Raw genomic sequence first — 21,527 nt, 5'->3', positions numbered from 1 at the left:
TTCGTTCCCGAATTCGATGGGTGGAAGAAGGCGAAAAAAGCACTAAATATTTTTGCAATTTAGAGAAAAGATCTTGGGAGAGAAAAAATATTCATAAGATTAAAAACGATTGTGATGCCTTCATTTCTAACCATTCTGATATCATGAATGAAATCCAAAACTTTTTCCAGAATCTATATACATGTACCAATCAAACTGTTGGGCAGAATGTTGACAATGACACCGATAAATTTCTTGATAGTATTGAAATTCCTAAATTGACTGATGAATGTAAACAATTATTAGAAAATCCTATTTCAAAAAAAAGAATTGTATGATACTCTTACTTCTATGAAACATAATAAGGCTCCAGGCTTTGATGGTTTTCCTTCAGAATTTTATATTGTGTTTTGGCCTGACATTTCAGATATGTTGATAAACTCTATTAATTTTTCCTTGGAGAGTGGTCATTTGTCACAATCACAAAGAAATGGTATTATTACATTACTCCCTAAGAGGGACAAAGATCCTCTCTTGATTTCAAATTATAGGCCTATTTCTTTGTTGACTGTGGATTATAAAATTCTTGCTAAAACTTTAGCAAACCGTATGAAAAAATATTTGACCACTCTTATTGACCCGGATCAATCCGGGTTTCTAAAAGGAGAAATATTGGTACTAATATTAGATTAATTATCGACATTATTGAATATACCGAAACTAACAAAATACCAGGGCAATTCTTCTCCTAGATATTCAAAAGGCATTTGATAGTGTCAACCATGTGTTTCTTCTGCAAGTATTAAAACGCTTTAATTTTGGTGATAACTTTATCCATTGGATCAAAACACTTTACTGTCAAAGAAAAAAGTTATGTTATGAATAATGGTTTTCTTACAAAGGCCATTGATATGAATAAAGGTATTTTTCAGGGTTGCCCGATTTCACCATATTTATTTTTGATGGTGATTGAAACGATGGCGATTGCTATTCGTCAAAATGCCAGTATTAAGGGCATCCCCATTGAAGACAGAGAATTAAAAATTTCTTTGTTAGCAGATGACTCAACCTGTTTCTTGGATGGCTCACCCGATTCTTTTCAAAACTTGTTTGATACCTTAGATGCATTTGCCAAGTGTTCTGGCTGTTATATTAATCTTTCTAAATCTGAAGCAATCTGGATTGGCTCCAAAAAAGGTTCCCAAAATTTTCCCCTTTCTGAACAAGGTCTGTCCTGGAAAACAAATCAATTTGATGAATATTAAATCTATGTTTGATCTCAATTATAAAATTAAACTTAAGCAGATTGAAGGGACTTTAAATTGTTGGAGAGCTAGAAACCTCTCGATGATTGGCAAAATTTGTGTCATCAAATCTCTCCTCCTCCCGCAACTTCTGTATCTTTTTTCAGTTTTATGCATCAAAATTCCAAAATATTATTTTAAGGAGCTTAATAAATTGTTGTATAAATTTATTTGGAATGGGGGCAATGATAGAGTCAAAAGAAAATGTTTATGTAATGATTTTTCAATGTGTGGCCTGCGCATGTTTGACCCATATACTTTTACAAAAGAACAAAAAATGTCCTGGGTTAAACTGTTGTTGGATAACGGGTATGTTAGCTTATGGAAAAAAATTGAATTATCTGTAATGGATCATTATGGTGATATGTTATGGATTTCATATGCTCCAGAAAGTATTTTAAATAAGTTAAATTGTAGTCAATTAGCAGATTCTCTTAGAACTTGGTACATGTACCGTGAAAGTGCTGTGAAAGTTAATTTTGATGTCAAATTTTTTTACCTTAGTGCTTGTCAATGTTTATGGTATAATAGAAATATAAGGTCAAAATCTAAGCAGTACTTTTATTATGAAGAATGGTGTGACAAAGGTATTTTGCTGGTAAATGACTTACTTAATCCCCCCTCCCAGGTAGTAAACTTTATGAGGAATTAATTTTGGATTTTGATATTTCTCCTCGTGGCAGACAAAAATACAATTTTCTGATGAAAAACATTCCCAGTTCTTGGCTTGATAATCCAAACATTGGAATTTTAGATGTTTTCAATCGTGTGGTTGATAATCTTTTAAGTTTTCAAAAAATTCCAAAACATGCTTATTCCATCATGATTGAAAATGTATTCCTGAGAAGCGTATTGGTGTTTGGAATTCATTGGTTGATGATTCGCAGGACTTGGACTGGGAAGAAATCCACTTACGTAATTTTAAAAGCTCCATTGATTCTCGCCTCCGTTCATTTTACTTTAAAATTTTTCATAATGCAATTGCGTTTAATGATTTTCTGTACAAAATTAAAAGGCGGGATTCACCATTATGTACTTTCTGTGAAAAGATGCCTGAAACAATTACTCATGTTTTTTGCGATTGTGAAGTGGTTCAACCTATTTGGAAGGATTTGCTTATCATCATTAGAAATAAGCATGATATTAATTTTTCCATTTCAGTTTTTGACAAAATGTTTGGTGTCCCTGATGATCAATTCTTAACTTATCTATTTTTATGTGTTAAGTATCATGTATTTGTGAGCAAGTTTCAAAACAAAAAACCAAATGTTATTAGCGTTAAGGCCTACATTAAGAATAATAGGGAAACAGAATATTTAATTGCGAAAAAGAAAGGTAAACTCAGCTCCCACTTCCGTAAATGGAGATTTGACCTGTAATACTTTCTTTAATGTTAAGTAATGGCTGCATGATCATGATATACATGTGTATTTTGAATTACCCAACAATGTACAAATGTACTTTCATGTTAAAATTTGTTGTCTGCTGTTGTTTTTTTTATATTGTTTTTTGTGTGATTATTGTAATTTGTTGATAATTGTTTTTTTCATAATAAAAATCTAATAAACATTGAAAAACAAAAAAAAAAGAAATACGACGAGTAACTATTTGTTTTCATGGCATTCGAAAATACTGCATTAAAATCGCTGAAATTGATCAAGTTATATAGCCAAAAAAGTACTTTTTACGGTTTGATGCTTCAAAATGGTATATTTTCTCTCATTATTTGACATTTTGTTGTAATAGTACCAAAATTCATACGCACGGCTTCGGTTTTAGTAAATATTCATATTGTAACTTCCAGCTTCGAGGGCGCACTGTCATTTTAAGGTGTTTACGGTTTACGGATTTTTGATCATTTGGCATCTAAATCATATAGTTTCACCTGATATTAGTGGCATTGAACTGTGAGAGTTCTGAATATGAGAAAATTCCACCCGAAATTTAACCTTTTACAAATAGATCAAGGCGCATAACAGTGAATGACAAGAACAAACATAATAGTAAACAAAGCAAAAAATTAATAAACATAATAATGAGATTTTAAGAGTTTCTTGAAACTTGTGATTGAGCGTGCCTCCCTGATGTTACGTGGGAGGCAGTTCCACAGTGCCGGTGCAGCAGCGTGGAATGCTCTGTCGCCAATTTGAATTCTGCCAACATGAGGAGTTATTTGAGTTATGTCCATTGAAGATCTTGTGACGAGTCCGGAATGGGGTTGTTTTAGCGAAACTAAATCAACGAGATATTGAGGTGCGGATCCTTCCAGGCATTTGAAGATGTAGAGGCAAACTTTAAAGTTGATGCGTTCTCTTAAGGGCAACCAATGCAGTTTATGCATAAGTGGAGATGGACTATCGCGTCTTGCGGCAGAGAAAATCAACTTGACACCGGGACTTGACAGCCTTGTGTTGGAGTGACTGCAGCCGATCAAGATCTTTAGATTTGGCTCGATATAAGAGGGCATTGCCATAATCAAAACGCGATAGTACAAGAGCCCTGACAACAGCATGGAGAAAACGCTTAATCCTGCGTATGTTGCGTAGTTGAAAACTGATGGATGATATCATGCTGTTTATATGCGGAGTCATTGAGAGACGAGAGTCCAATATGATGCCTAAGGCACCAGAAACAAATATGTTCGATCTTTGGATCGACCGTCGATGCTGCTTCGATGCTTGTTATTAATGAACTTTCAACTAATTAATCGGAATTAACGCTAAATTCATATTGGTCAATATCGCTACAGGCACAGATTACTATTTTATTACAATTAGCAATAGTAAATTAATTTATTTCATAAATAATAAGGATCGACCAAACATCAATGGTCGATGGAAAGATCGAACTAATTTGTTTCTATTACCTAAGTTTCGGACAGTATCAGATGGTTTTATAATACTATCACCAACCTTAAGTTCAATTGGGCTAAGAGTACTGAGTGTTTGCATAGTGCCGGCGACAAAAAATTCAGTTTTATTACTGTTTAGCTTGAGTTTATTTAAGCGCATCCAGTTATTTAGTTCACGAATGCATGCTTCCAGTTTGCGAAGAGCTTCATCGAGGGCACCTGGTTCTTTAGGGTTAAAAGATGTCAGAATCTGAGTGTCATCAGCATATAGGTGATAAGTTAGTCCGTATTTGCGAATAATTCCTCCGATAGGAAGCGTATAGATGACATACATAAGCGGGCCTACAACTGAGCCCTGTGGTATCCCATAACTAAGTGGGCGAGCTTCGGAAAAAAATCCATCAATGTGGACCTGTGTGACCCTGATATGAATGCACCCATTTCAGGACATTACCAGAGATACCAAGGTTTTTCTCAAGACGATACAGCAGCACATCATGATCAATGGTGTCGAATGCCGCAGACAAATCAAGGGCACAAGTAACACCACCTCCCGGTTGTCTACGGCATTCAACATCTCATTTTTGACCCTGATGAGCGCTGTCTCAGTGCTCCTATTTGGTGTATATGCAGACTGATTAATTTCACTGAGATTGTTCACAGACATATATTGATTAATTTGTTTACAAACAACCTTTTCTATCAACTTCGACACAAACTTAATATTTGACACAGGCCTATAATTGGCCAACTCATTGCAATCCAAGTATGGTTTCTTTAGGATAGGAGAGATGATTGCCTGACCCAAGGGTTTTGGGAAAACACCTTGAGATAAAGACATGTTGATCAAAGTAGTGAGGTACGGTACAAAAGTGTCCAGCTGATCTTTAAGCAGCCAGGTAGGTATGGTATCAAGCTTGCATAATATTTAGTTGGACACTTGGAAACCAGTTCATGGATCGCATCTACAGAGACACTTTCAAAGTCTATGAACGAGGAAATACAGGTTTCATCAGCAGAAGCAAGTTTCTCACTAGAGTTGAAAAAATTATCTTTATCAAGATCTCTACGAATTATGGCAACCTTAGTATCAAAAAAGTCAGCAAATTTGTTACATAAGTTTTGAGTGGAATCACAAGATGGTAAAGGTTTACCAGATCTATTCAAGAGTGTTAGTTTGAGAAATACCCTTAGCATCAGAATTAGCTAATTTTACATGATAGATTTCAACTTTAGCTCTCTCAATAAGCTTGTTAACATGTACCCTTTGCTCCAGATAGGCCTGTTTGTCTTCCAATAAACCATGTTTCCTCCATTTTCTTTCTAACCTACGACGCAACCTTCTTTGCTCCCTGATATCAGCATTGTACCATGGATACCGTGGTCTAATAGTACGGTACTTAGTCTCTTCAGGGGCGTGGTTGTTCATAATGGAGCATAACATATCATCAAACTCATTGAGATACTGTTCACAAGAAGCATCAGATGGTAAGGTACTAAGAGTACTACAAAGATCAGACTTGAACTGAACTTGATTTATGGCCTTAAAGTTGCGGTATTTAACCATTTTCAAAGTCACTTTCAACCTCACAGGAACGCACTAATTTTTCAGATGGTATAGACATAACGTGATCTAAGATATTCCCACTCCTGTGCGTTGGCTTCATTACATATTGATGAAAATCATTTGTTTCAAGACAAGTCGTATAACGCTTAACATCAGATTTATCCGGCTTGTTAACGTGCACATTGAAATCACCTAACATAATGACCTTTCTTGGAAACAAAGAAATTTCACCAATGAAATCCTCAATTTCAACCATGAAATCAGAAACACGAAGACGATTTTCAGCTGATGGTGGGGGTCTATACACACAAATATATTGAATACAGTGAATGGGATCTGTCACACTGGCGTGCTCAAATGTGGTAGCATTAAACTGAATGCGAGCAAGTTGGAGATTGAGGATTTCTTTATAAATGACAGCAATGCCACCAGGATCAACACCACGGCGATCAGGAACACCTCTAGGAAAATTATACATCTGATACCCTGGTGGTGTGCATTCACCAATAACTACAATATCATTTACATGACTTTCCAAAAATATAACTCTAAATGTTGACTGTACCCACCAAGTTTCATGCCCATGTGATCGTTTTTACTCATTTGACCTCAGATGACCCCTGGGTGACCTCAAATGACCCTGAAATGACTTTCCAAAATTTGACTCTAAATGTTGACTGTACCCACCAAGTTTCATGCCCATGTGAGAGTTTTGGTAATTTGACCTCAGATGACCCCTGGGTGACCTCGAAATGACCTTCCAAAAATCTGACTCTAAATGTTGACTCTACCCACCAAGTTTCATGCCCATACGACAGTTTTTAGTTATTTGACCTCAGATGACCCCTGGGTGACCTTGGATGACCCCGAAATGACTTTCCAAAAATGTGACTTTAAATGTTGACTGTACCCACCAAGTTTCATGCCCATGCGACAGTTTTTACTCATTTGACCTCAGATGACCCCTGGGTGACCTCGGATGGCCCTGAAATGACCTTTCGAAAATTTGACTCTAAATGTTGATTGTACCCACCAAGTTTCATGCCCATGCGACAGTTTTTACTCATTTGACCTCATTTGACCTCATTTGACCCCTTGGTGACCTCAAATGACCCTGAAATGACTTTCCAAAAATGTGACTTTAAATGTTGACTGTACCCACCAAGTTTCATGCCCATGCGACAGTTTTGACCCCTGGGTGACCTCGGATGACCCTGAAATGACCTTTCGAAAATTTGACTCTAAATGTTGATTGTACCCACCAAGTTTCATGCCCATAGTAGTTTTTATTAATTTGACCTCAGATGACCCCTTGGTGACCTTGGGTGACACCAAAATGACCTTCCAAAAATTGACTCGAAATGTTGACTTGACGCACCAAGTTTCATGCCCATGCGAGTGTTTTTAGTAATTTGATCTCAGAAGACCCCTGGGTGACCTTGGATGACCTTGAAATGACCGTCCGTCAATTTGACTCTAAATGTTGACTGTACCCACCAAGTTGCATGCCCATACAACAGTTTTTTGTAATTTGACCTCAGATGACCCATGGATGACCTTGGCCCACTTACTAATACAATCTTGTTCTGTCTGGGGCAAGACGCACCCACCCACCAAGTTAAAAGAACGTGCGATCCCTAGTCTCCGAGAAAATAGGTTTTTGCATGTTATGCATAAATTATGCAAATTAGGTACTTAATTACCATATTTTGCGCAGAAAATCAAATCAGGTCGAGATCTTCTGGTCATGCTACCCCCTACCAAGTTTCATCATCATAGCGAGTAAGGTTCTTACGGATCCCTAGATACAGCTCCACAAGGCGGATTTCTTCCGACTTCCTGCCATATTTGTAAAAGCGTTCCGCATAAATTATGCAAATTAACAACTTAATGCGCATACTTTTCGCTGAAAAACTAATCAAAAGAACATATAATCCAGCGTATCTAAGCAGAGGAGGCAGTGCCGATTTTGATTTGATTTGTTCGGGTTTTAACAACCCTGGATAACCCAAGAAAGCCTCTATTGAAGCTTATTTCCATTGGGGTCCATTTGAACACCGGGACGGGTTGGGAACAGTCAGGGGTTAACACCCTACTCTTTCCGAAACTGGCTGCGAGATACATGTACAGGTATGGCTCTCTGTACACGGGACCGACGGCTTAACGTCCCTCCGAAGGACGGAGTACTTTCATGATTCAATTACCCAATTCTAAATGAACCATGGGGAGAGCGGAAGTCTGAATTTAATCTACAGAAGTTGCCAATTAATTTCAGACTTTTTTTTCCAAGTCAATATCCCAGCAAATCGCCACCGCCGGGAATCGAACCTGGGACCTCATGCACTAAAGGCAAGTACCCTAACCATTGCGCCACGCTCTCCCTTTACCAATCCAGATCCAGATCCAGTATCATTCCTGCCACCAGGTTTCGTTACCATGCGCCCGACGGATCTTGAGATAGTCTGTCCACAAACTCCGCTATCAATTTACGCTGATTTTTGCATAAATTAGGCAAATTAGCTATGTTAATTTGCATATTTTTCACCGAAAACATAGGGTTACGGAGCAAACTTAGATATCCTTCCTCCCACCAAGTAGCGTCCCGTAGGTCTTACGGTTCCCCAGATACAGCTCCGGACGGACGGACACACACACATCCACACACACGGACAGACAGAAATAGTGATTACTAAGTCCCATCCTGAACAAAGTTCAGGCGAGACAAAAACAACAAACTCGGTTTGGACAAAAATGCGCAGTCTTTTTTCCACAAAGCGCTGGGTAACTGTGGTTACCAGGACTGGGCCATAAACAAGGCCTTAAACAATGACAACAACAGTGTAAACCCACCGCCAGTAGCACGAATCAGACGGGGAGAACAACAAGTATTACCATCCCATATCACGGAGATTTATCGGAAAAACTCAAAAGAATTTATCGCGACCACGGAATTACCACCCACTTTAAACCCACGAACACGATCCACCAGTCCTTAGTGCATCCCAAGGACAAACAGCCCATGGGGAGGATCAGTGGAGTGGTATATGGGGTCCGCTGTTCTGAAGAGCAAGCCTGTCAAGACTCTTACATAGGAGAAACCGCCCAACCTCTTCACAATCGCATGTTACAACATCGCAGAGCCAGCTCAAGTGGAAACGACTCATCAGTGTTCTTACATTTGAAAGCCACCGGACACCATTTTGACACCAAGGATGTCCGAATCCTAGATCGCGAGCATCGTTGGTTTGAGCTTGGAGTGAAAGAGGCAATCTGGGTGAGGGCTGAGCAACCATCCCTCAACCGCGGTGGCGGTGTCCGGGCCAAACTATCACACGGCTGGGACAGGATCATAAAGGACATTCCTCGTCGATTGTCATCAATACCGGAAATCACAACCCAGCTGAAGACTGAAGGTTTCAGTCGCAACGTCGGTTCGTCCGTCAAAAATAGGTATGTCTGGTTGACCAGATTTAAATTAAATCTTAATTTTTTCCACATAGTTTTCTCTAGTCCGAGGTGCTCTGACGATAACTCTCCGATCGCCATGCAATCTACGTTACGTGTAGTAGGCCAGTGGGACAACGGAACCGCTACGTGAACGAGCTAAGTTTTCTCAGTCGTAGGCATCCAGTCGTAGACATCTCAGTGCGTAGGCATCCAGCTGCCTTGATCCGATTATTGATGTCACATCACATCACCGTAACAAGCGTAATATTATTTTAAAAAAATATTTTGCCTGACAAATATCCAGTGAAAAAAAAATGAAATTTTATAACAAATTTTTGAGACTTGAGATCATTTGCATTTTTTTGTAAACACCAAAACTGTTCTGTTGAACCCGGTCCAACCGAACAATCTTAAGTTCTGTTCGACCATCATCTCAGTGTTTATTTCTGTTAGATTTCACGTCTTCATGACTTTTTCTTCAATTTCATCACTTACGAAAGTACAAAAGTAGACAATCTAGTAGTTAGTTGTAGTTTATTAAACCTCGGAGCAGTTCGTGTGAGACCTACGTACATGCAATAGTAGTACATGGCTTTTGAATTTGGAACTTGTCATGCCGGTCAAGATCAAGTCCACTACAACTCAAACTCAAATCAAACCACTTCAAGATTAAGTCCATCGCTAAATTTTACAAATAACTTAAATAAACATCTTTATATTTAATTAAAAAAAATGTTATGGTATGCTCGTCAATGCTTCGGAATGACATTTACCAGAAGTTCAGAATGGTAAACAAAGCGTATTTCACCTCGATTATGCACCTCAGTTCTCTGTGGTTAAGTTTGCAAGGTCAGTGAACTTAGTCAGTTTGGTTACGCTCCCTCCACACAAATGTTTGTGTGGAGGAACCAAACTGGCTGCTGTGGAGACTACAGTGACCTTTGATGATCAATCACACAAAACTGTTTGCTGATTGGTTCAGAAATGGTGATGTCATTAATCAAGAAAAACTAATAGATTTATTGGCGCAAAATAGCCTCATAGTCAAGTACGAAGTTCGTTGAGCATCGCAGCTTATCGGTAAAAGCGTGACCTTTAACAAAAAATCGGCACAGTGCTTTCGTACTGCACTTGCGAAAATTTATTTGTTCAGATTAAGACATATTCTTGACTATTTTTTGACATTCATTAACTATTTCTTTATTTAAATTATAAATAAATAGTTAAGAAAAGTTCAGAAGTAGTCAAATAACTTCTGATCTGAACTAAATGTACCTCCATTGGTTTCCGTTTGTATCACCCAACTTAAATTATACAGACAAGAATAATCTCTAGCACACACAGGGAACCAAGATATAACTCGATTATCGTGACTATTTTGGTCTTTTTTACCCAAAAATAATACTTTATCGCCTGCATTTCAATAAAATCTGGAGTGGAATCGATTCAAAAATAACTTAGCCAAACTTAGCAACGAAACTTAACTTAGCATAAAACCAACAGCGTAATTGACCTGAAAATAAATGCCCCTTAGTTGCATGACTATGGCCCTGATAGCTGCGCTCAGAGCCAAAAATTGAAGATAAATAAACAAAAAGTTCAAAGGCGCTAGCGACCTAATACAAAGGAAAATTTAATGTATAGTTCCATTTTTTCAACATTTTTTAAACCTTAATAATTCTTTTTGCCACCCCTTCTTCTTCCAGAGCCTCTTCTTTTTTGCCGCCCTTGATTTTACCCCGGGGGGCTCGCCACCCCAAAGCCACCCTCTACAAAAAGAATTCCGAACATGTTAAGCATGGAAATCCTTAGTCATCTATGCACCTACGGTCTACCAGGTTATGGGACAACTAGAGAATGTCAATCGATTTAAGGGGGTACTACACCCCTCGATAAATTTGTGTCTATTTTTGCATTTTTCTCACAAACGAATAACACAATGGTAAAAAAAGTTATGTATATTATAGGGGCAAGGAATCCAATTACTACATTGGAATTTCAGTGACCCAAGACAAGTGGTTTGTTATTTATGATAAGAAATAAGGTACCGCTAGCATGTACCTCGTTTCCTATCATATATACTGAACTGCTTGTCTTGAGTCAATGAAATTTCAGTGTAGTAATTGATTCCTTGCCCCAATAATATACATACTTTTATTACCAGTGTGTTATTATTTTTGAGAAAATGCAAAAATAGTCACAAATTTACCACAGGGTGTAGTACCCCTTAATAATCGAATCACTGATTAGTAAGAAACCCAAAGGTCAAAGGTTCTCACCATTTTCATCAGAGAGAAGCTGAGAGAACCAATTGGCATTGCAGAACATACTAGTACATGGTTTACATATGGGGCGAAATATGGAGCTAACCGGCTATCAATTTCATATGAATGAATGATAAAAAATCGTGTCCACCATGGTAGGTCTCCCATAAAAGTGCCACAGTTGAAGCTGTAGTAGCGCCACAATCAAGTAAGCTCTTGTTACGTTTATTAATTGGTGGGCTGCGTGAATAGATTCTCGTTGTTTCGTGCGTCTTATCGGTCTGTAATATAAAAATACAGCAATATAATGAAAATGGAAATCGTATGCATGTAATGGGAAGGGGTGATAATTCACATGTTTGTATTTATGACTTCTAGGGGTTGGTAGAATTTCAGGGGTAAAAAACTCAGCTGACGGTAACAATTTTATTCTGGCAATGGTCGTATTCCTAATAATCTAAAATGATCGACATAACCAAGAGAAGATATCGCTAGTATCCAAGATCCTTTGCGGTTGACGCGGTCGACTTGCTAAAACCATGCTAAAACCACGTGATATCACGTGATACGTTGTTATCGGGTATCGATTGATCAGTTGCCTCTCTCAGTTGTTTACCTTGTGTTTACTATGCAATGACCGTGGACCGAACGAGAGATCGCAATTAGAAAACATCATGCTCAAGAACCATGAAATGTTTTCATTATTCAGTAGAAAACGACATACCAATAAATATTCCAGGGTATGTCAAGTCCAACTGTTGCACAATAAAGCAAAATGGTCATCTGAAATTTGGATTTCGTCAGCGAACCTGTCGAATTCCACTACCGTAGCGCGTAGCATACATACATTCATATCAAAGGAAAGTTCCACAGAAGTCTCATTTGCATAATTTCACGATATTCGGGCACAATTTCAAGATATTTATGGACATTTGCATAATTTCACGATATTCGGGCATGTATGCAGTGCATGATTTCACGATATTCGGGCACACAGAACCCTTCTCGGGCACGACGTATCACATGCAATCATCATTCATATCTCACTCAGTCAGAATGCTGACTATAATTAGGGACCTACTTGAAAAATCCCAATTGTAAATCTAAATGGTTATTTATGCACATGTAAACAAATGAACAATCTTTGACTTTTGGATATGGTATCAAAACACATGAATCCACGCCACGGCCAATTGTCTTTATATCCCTGGTCCCATCAACTCTATTTTTTGTGTGGTATTAATGCGGCTGTCAATTGCAATCCCGCTCCCTAGAAATAATAGGTGTCCACCGCTCAGTCCGACACGCCGCTAGTCCGACAACACAAATTCCCTATACTTAGAGGTGCGTCAGTCCGAAATTGAAAAGCACGGCGCTAGTCCAAAAAAAAAGCATGCATTAGTCCGAAAATAAAAACCACTGCAACAGTCCGACACGCTGCTAGTCCAAATCCGAAATACACTGCGCTAGTCCAAATTTGGAAAACACTTCTTCAGTCCGACACTGCGGTAGTCCGAAACTGAAAACCATGGTGCTAGTCCGAAACTGAAAACTACAGCGCTAGTCCGAATCTGTAAAACACTGCACTAGTCCGAATCTGAAAAACACTGCACTAGTCCGAATATCAGACTATCGCAGTGTTTCCCCCAATTCAAATTCGGACTAGCGCAGTGTTTTTCAAATTGGGACTAGCGCAATGGTTTTCAGTTTCGGACTAGCGCAGTGGTTTTCATTTTCGGACTAGCGGCGTGTCGGACTGGCAGAGTGTATTTAAGATTTGGACTAGCGGTGTGTCGGACTGGTGCAGTGCATTTCAGATTCGGATTAGGGGCGTGTCTGACTAGCGGAGTGTCGGACTAGCAGCGTGTCGGACTAACGCCCTGTACTCGTTTAATAGTACCTGGGCCAAGTGATGTAACACAGTCACAGGGCTGTCAACTTGTTAGAATTACGGGGACACGGTCACCCAGTCAGTCCGAAACACCGTCAATCCGAACCCCTGTCAACCCAAAACCTCAAAGAGACGTCTTATTTTTAAAAATGCGACTTAATTTAAAAAGACGTCTTATTTCTAAGAAGGCGACTTTTAAAGGCGTCTTATTTTTTTTAAAGGCGTATTTTTTAAAATCTCCCGTTCTAAAAATAAGTCGTCTTTTAAAATAAAGTCACCTTTTTTCTGAAATGGCGACTTTAAAAAAAGAAAAAGCCCTCTGAAAAAGTTTAAGCAACGCTACAAAATAATGTACTGCAACACACTGAAAGATACGAGTGCTTCCACACTTTATATTTAATTTCTTTCTATTTTATTTTTAATGTACATGATTTTTTTATGCAATACAGTATTACAATGAATAATTTTGTGTTAAAATGGAAAAATGAACAATTCAGTACCATATTCAACATGTTTAGAAAACAATAATTTTCTTCCTGAAAATTGCAAAATATGCTCAATATTTTGGGCATGCACCATTTAACTTCAGGGGGGGGGGGCTGGAAGATTTTTGACAAAAAAATCCTCCCACTACATGAGCAAAAACCAAAAGCTACATTGTACATGTACATGTAGTGCAAAAAAAAATAGCTGGAAAAAAATGCATGCCGTGAAAAATAACTTCGTATTTGTATTTGTATATAGTACTACACACAGTAAATACTCATGTGAAACATTATTTTTGCATTTTGTTAAACCATTTTTTTTTCATTTTCAGCCAATTTGACCTCATATGAACTTGGACCTCGTATACGACCTTGAACACCATGAGGGTTCCCATAGTGCAGCTATGACTCAAGTTTGATATAAAATTGGATTGACTGAGTTTTAAATATTGGACAAGATGTAGTCGATTCCAATATTTTAAAACTCATAGCGAGACCAATAAATACTGGGCGTAAAGCATCCAATTTTATCATTATTATGTGTTGGATCCAATATTTCCACACACTTGGATTAAACAAAACATATAAATAATGGTTGCAATAGGATTTGAACTGTTCATATGTGTACATCCATTTCAAAACGATGCACTTGTCGGCTGCTACATGTGTCTCATTTCAAATAATAGCTAGGAATAAATACCAGACTCGTCTCAAGTGGAGGTCAATTCAAATCATCCCCAAGTCACATGGTTAAAAAGGAAGCCCCGCCAGATCATTTCTTCTGGGGTGAACCAAACCTGCCTGGTTATCAAATTAATCACAAGGTTATCTCTGAATTTGATAGATCCTAATTGATGTTTTAATGTTATTAATTTTAATGTTATTACATCAATTAGCATCAGAAGAACTGCTCTGGCAGGGCTTCCTCTTTAAGGAATGTTCTCTGTATTCTAAACCATGTGACTTGGGATGATTTGAAGTGACCTGACCTCCACTTGTGTTGAGTCTGACATGTAGCAGCCGACAAGTGCATCGTTTTGATATGGATGTACACACATGAGATCAAAAAGCCTTACATTAATTGTTGACACACTGACACACAGACGGGACAGACACACACACGACTCGTGATACCATAAGGTCTTTTCCTTAGGACGACCTAAAAATTAGTAGAAAACGATAAGCAATGTTAAAAAAATTTTGTCCCTAGGGGTCAAATTTCATACTACAGGGGTCAAATTTACAAATGGTCAGATTTTGTCAAAAACCACGGCATGGTATACCTCTGGTAATAACGATTCAGAAAAGTATAGTTTGATCTATCTGTGGCATACTGTTTCAGAGTTCAAAAAGGTCAGAATTAGGAGACGACTCACCAGCGGAACACTTTGGCATATAGTTTTTGACAAAATCTGAACAATTTTGAAATTTGGACCCTGTTATATAAAATTTGACACCTGTTCAACCCAAGGAAATTTTTTGAATATTTTAACAGAAAACGGTGATTGTCGTTTTGTACACATTTTTTTCTGATCTACAGACATTGATTAGAAGTTGATTTCTGAGGGTGCACAATTGAGTGACTCCCTCTTTTTCCAACTAAACTACATCTGGAACATCACCCTGTGGTTGCCTAATGTAATTTGCTACATTTATAAGCATGTGATGCATGTAATGCAGCGTAGAGTCTAATGGAAGTTAATGTCCATGTATACGGGAGCGAGTTCCAGTTGTGCAGTCTTTGGGAAGAACTTGGGAAGATCTGTAATGATACGATGATACTTTTTGATGGTACTTTTGGGGGAGTGGATTAGGATTTCTGGTATTATCATTGGTGCTACGTTGATGGAGTTGAGGTAATTCCCTTGAGGTAGTTCGCAAGCTGAAGGCGTAAAACTGGATATCCATTCTCCGGTTTACCGTTTTCCATGTGATGACGGTCTGAAGCCTCAGCGCTGTTTCATGGTTGGGTAATCACCTATGTATACAGCAAAAAGGAACAAAAAACAATTTAGTTTCAAAGTATGAAAATCAAATTGCAGCACTCGTTTTATACAGTCTGAACAGTCGTGGCGGCATCAGATATTTTTGCCGGAGGGGGCATTTCATTAAATTTCCACAAAATTGTGCCACAAGGGGGGAACTGGAGAGGAGATCTCCGACTGGGGATTACTAGTACCCCCCCCCCGGCATGCACTGCACCGCCACTGCTGAACACACAATCCCATCACATGAACAGGCAATAAATGAATTTTGTATTTGAATGATTACTTGCCCTGTTTTGTATACGGTACACATAAACTTCCCGACCAAAAACACGAGTTCCAAAGGAAATTCATCAGGTGGATTATTTGTGTTTAATTTGGACAACCATGTATTTACATGTACATGTAGAACTTTGTTGTTGTTGGGCTCTGTCAAGTCAACAAATTACAAAGGAAAAAACAATCATGTTGTTTACCCTTCCTACATGATGCACAGATGCAGTACATACTACATAACATGGTTAATACACCAGATTATTTTAGGATTTCACTACATTCATAACATTTCTAATTTGCATGTACCACTCGGGGTGTCATCTCATCTCAGCTCCTATTAAATTTTTTTTTTGTCAGAATTAAAACCAACCCACAACTATTTATTCGGAAAATATTCTTTGAAGAAGAAATAATTACAACGATCGACATGAAAATACAAAGCCAACAATTACATCACAAGCATGAATGATGAAGTCTACGTGCAGCAATGCTACAGCTGATTTTATCATGACGAATGATCATGACATAATGCACCAATATCATTCTTTGCCTGGATCCGGGAAGTCATCTCATCTCGGAAACAATAAAGGATGTACTACAAAACATCAGAATTAAAAACCAAACCACCAAGTCAAGTATTTATTCGGAAAAAAAAAGGAAATACAATTCATATTGCGATCGACACGGCATGTGAAAATGCAATATCCACACGTACGAATGCATGCAACCAAACAGCCAAAGAAACTCTCTCTGACCCGCGTACCCGGGCTCAAACCAAGTAACAATCGAATATTTAGGTACACAAAGACTCATACTTACCAATATACCCCAAAACATTCAATCAAACTTGATATTTTCCACAATTTCATAGCAGATTCCATCATTCTGTTCTGATCACACTCGCTGTCCACTCACCACTCGTGAATCGTGACCTCGGGTTTGTTTACAACTTGGTAGCCCGATATCGATTGATCGCTGCTTTGTATACATTTGGCTGATCCCCGTTTTTTCAGCAAATTTGGCCGAAATTAGGACAACTTTCATTGACTGTTTTGCCGTCTAAACCTGAATCGTTAGTGAAAAAAATGAGCATAGACACGAAGGGGAACCATTGTGAACAAGGGATCGTCTTGATTTCACTAACGATTCAGGTTTAATGCCTATAAAGTGAGTTCAAAGATGGGGAGTTTCAGACGGGAACACACGCAAGAGAATAGGGTGTAATTTGAAACGCTTGCGAACACGCAGGAGTTTCGGAGCGAGTTCTGCTGTATGCAGGGATACTAGCGATATCTTCTCTTGACATAACCATTCAAAAATACACTTATACAAATCTGTGGACAATTTAGCCCCCAAATGGCTATTTCGTTTTGTTTATTTTTTATATTACTGTCCAACTATTCACATTACGTAATAATTTGATGTCAAAACTCTAATGGTTAATGCTCTAAATACTTTTGTTGTTCAATTTAGACACGTTGAAAGGCATTAGAAATATTGTGTTACGAGCCGCTTAGTATGACTCAAGACCAAAAACAACTTTAGCCCAAATTCACTTCAGAATGCACAACAAATTAACAGTTAAGTTAATAATATCTAAGTCTTTAATTGAAAGTAAAATATGATTGGTACAATATTACAATATTTTTTACACATATGAATAAAATCAGTCCGCTTCTTTATTTTATATAAATAGCAAATTGTGATATTACAATTCTCATGTTTGTCAACTTGATGAGAAATACTTGGACTAAAAAATAAAAATATATTTTAGATGAATTGTACCGTACGACAAGAATTTAAGCATGACATATCAATATTGTTCTTATTATGCAAATAACCAATTTCCATGGCCCGGGAACTAACCTTTTGTTGTGTCTTCCCAATTTATCATGTACAAGGTCGCCCATTACATACACCAATGAACATTAAAAGAGCTCTCCGAGAGCTCATGTGTATGTACTGCTCGTAAACTGTTCATAAATAAACGTCATCAGTCTGCTGCATTAGAAATCAATTTTGCTTCGAACGCTGAAAACGGCCGTACGAGCCATCATCAACACAATTTGTCTTTTTTTTCAGGAGAAATAAAAAATGCAACGAGTGTCAACTTGTAAATGTGATAATTATTCTCTTCGAATGGAGTTAAACTTGTTTTTGCAATAGATATGTTCTTTTATAAGGGGGTCAAAAAAGGTATAAGATAAAATGTATATAACAAGGCATGTACATGTCAATTTTTGGCGCGCTCACATTGCGATTTCGGTGTAACATAGTTCCAAACGTTCCGGTGGCGGACAAAGTATATGGCCCCAGCAAACACAAAACGTTTTGGACATCATTCGCAAAGGTTAGAAAAGGTTGTCAGAAAACGTTTAAATGTCGGGTTATATAAAGGGTATATAAAGGGTGCAAAACATTTTTATTACATTCAAAAACATTTTGGATAACTTAATGCAAGTATTCTTACATAATGTTGTTTAAGTGTTGACAAACTATTTGGCAAAAAAAAAGTTTCCCAAAAATATTTGACAATAACATTTTGAAAACCTTTTAAAAATATTGTTGCAGTGTGTTTTCATACAAAACGTTTTAAAACGTTTTCATGACCCGAACATTAATGTTATTGAAACCTAAAACCTAAAATATAACCTGTTTAAAACGTTTTATGTTTGCTGGGGAAGTATGTTACTGTTAATAATATAAAGCGCTCTTTTCAATTTTCATCATTTATTATATAATTAACCTTTTGCTGGTGTGCTTGACGTTAATTACGTATGACGTTGAAAAGCCCTTCTCATCAGGGAATAAACCCCCTTCACTCCTGATAAGTGCCTGCTGACCAATTAGGCCAAAAAAGTGTTTGTTTGCCCAGACACGACCGACCCAAAAAATCCAAAAACATCACACACTTTCTTTTTTACAATGATATAAAAATAAAGAAGTTGTGTTTTTTCCTATAAATATGCCAAATAACACTTGAAAGTTAATATTCCTGGCAATCACAGCTTTCATTTTATCCACTTAGCCCTCCCCAACAATATTTTACCATCAATCAACATCAATAGGCCTATAGAGAACAAATATGGTCTGGGATTTTGTACTACAGGCTTCCAGCCCGTCACCCTTGCAACAAGCATGCATTTATACTGAATCTTTATTAAGATTTTGTTGCCAAAGAGATTAAACTTTATGGTAAGGTTGAAATACATTAAAGTTTGACACAAGTACAAAATGTAAGGCTGAATGTTGCATATCTTTTCTTACCCCGTGCACTTGCTGCAACACGTGTACAGATCTAAGACAAACAAAAAGGGAAATCGACCTACCGACCCACTCCTTTCAACCCCATGTCTGGGCAATACAAGACTTGTTTTGGCCTTATACATAGCAAATCTAAACATTACTTGATCTGACAAGACATCTTTACAAATACCCACATTTTTCAAAACATTTTGCGGCGCTTCACACATTTTTAATTAAATGTCGGCCTATTATGTAGCCAATTCCGGCAGCTTTTTTTACATGCCACAACATTTTACGAGGCCAAAGCAGGCCAAAGCAGGCCCCAGAGGTGTCATGTTACATCATGTACCTTATTCCGCTACATAGGCGGCGGAATAGGGGGATGTGTCCCCTTGCCATAATGTACGATCTTTATAACGTGATTGGTTAATTTTTTGGCATATTTGTAATTTTTCACAAGTGTCCCAACTTGTACTTAAATGGAATCAGTCAAATCTGTTGTGCTTGTAAGTCAACAGAGCAAAGTTCGGCATTAAGTCTCCCATAGAACTTAATGTTAAACGGTCAAAATAACTAGTGGGGTTTCTTTCACTTTACCTTACTATTTCAACTTCAAATGGGCAGATACTGGGGGTATCCACTAAAAACATCAAGGCCGCAGGGCCGGCAGGCCCGGGGCTTGAGACTCCCATACGACGACTAAACACTCCAAGTGAGTTTTTACTGTGCTCACATTGTACATGTAGTATAGAATACTTTCCTCATGGCTATTTTTAGTAGTCCAGATTTGACATCAATCAAACATTCCATATTTATTAAGGGATCTGGAATGAGCGTTTTGACAGTATTTTTTATAGACATGAGAGCACATCAGACATATCGAATTGCATTTTGAATACGAAGTATGTCTTTCTGATATCAAATAATTTTCATTTTTTGAAATTCACGATATAATATAAATTTTATGACAAATTATCAAAATTTGATATTTTTCACATTTTCGATGTATAACAGTCCTCGAAGTAAATTTTATAAATCTAATGATATATTCTTAAAGTGTATGTAGCTGGGAGAAAAAGCCGACCATCAATTGAAAATTTTGACCTTTTATATTGAAGATATGGATTTTATTTTTAGTGTATTATGAACCCCACCCTTAAGCAGTGCATAGATTTATATATAATTACCAACCTCTTTTATCCGGCCATGATGGGACCAAGCATTGTCCGGATAAGTGAAAAATCCGGATAAGTGAATTACATGTAATTCTGTATTGAAAGTTCCAAGGACTGAAATTGTGACAACAAAAGATTGTGCTAATATGGGATAATAGCACTAAAAGATGGCTTTAGAGTGCTTTGTGCAATACAGATGTCATTCTAAGCATTCAGAGCATGGAATTAAGGTGTTAAATCATCAAAAACATGTGTTCCTCTGAAAATTTCACAGCCGGATAACAGAGAGATCCATATAAAAGAGGTCCGGATAAGAGAGGTTGGACTGTAATACATACTAGTGATGCGTATGTTGATAATTATGTTCAGATATTTAATAAACTGTTCTATTCAAGGTACACGTAATAGCCCCGGGGGGGGGGGGGCACCCCAACTTTGGAGGGGACGCGTATGTAGGGCTGTTAAGACCCCACTTTTCAGCATCGCTGTCACCCAAAGACCCCATATTTTTTTACGAACACATGCTCTGTCACCCAAAGACCCCATATTTTTCCATTTGATCTGTCACCCAAAGACCCTTACAAGTTCAATTTGAACAGCAACTTTCATTTATCACTGATTTTGTTCCTTATTTTGATAAAAACAAAGAAATTTGAAGCCATTTAGAACTAAAAATTCGATTTTCGAGGTTTCTGTGGCGCTTTTTCGGCTGTCACCCAAAGATTGCATTTAAAAATCATGTTCTCACCCAATGACCCCATATTTTTAACATTTTGCTCTCACCGAATGCCAAAAATCATGTTCTCACCCAATGACCCCATATTTTTTACATTTTGCTCTCACCGAATGCCCCTTAGTGCGAAAGTGCCAGCCCAACACCTATATCCATTTCAAATTGAAGTGCCCCCCCTGGGTAATAGCATTGACCAATATTGTTGATTTCATTCATGCGTATGTTGCTAATTAGAGTTAGAAATTTAATAAACTGTTCTATTCAAGGTACAGCTAATAGCATTGACCAATATTGTTGATATCATTGATGCGTATGTTGCTAATT

General features: G+C 37.7%; 1 long non-coding RNA gene across 1 annotated transcript; it reads right to left on the bottom strand.

The window, feature by feature from the left end:
- Window positions 1–13,675: 13,675 nt before the first annotated feature.
- LOC140160562 (uncharacterized) lies at window positions 13,676–17,147 on the bottom strand. Its single transcript, XR_011859992.1, has 2 exons — window positions 16,869–17,147; window positions 13,676–15,766 (listed from the first exon to the last, which is right to left on the bottom strand). It is a non-coding gene; the product is annotated as an uncharacterized lncRNA (long non-coding RNA).
- Between the last annotated feature and the right edge of the window lie 4,380 nt (window positions 17,148–21,527).

The sequence above is a fragment of the Amphiura filiformis genome, chromosome 9 (assembly GCF_039555335.1).
Source record: "Amphiura filiformis chromosome 9, Afil_fr2py, whole genome shotgun sequence".
NCBI lineage: Eukaryota > Metazoa > Echinodermata > Ophiuroidea > Amphilepidida > Amphiuridae > Amphiura > Amphiura filiformis.
Note: the sequence above shows the minus strand (reverse complement) of the source record. Positions and strands in the feature narration are given on the sequence as shown.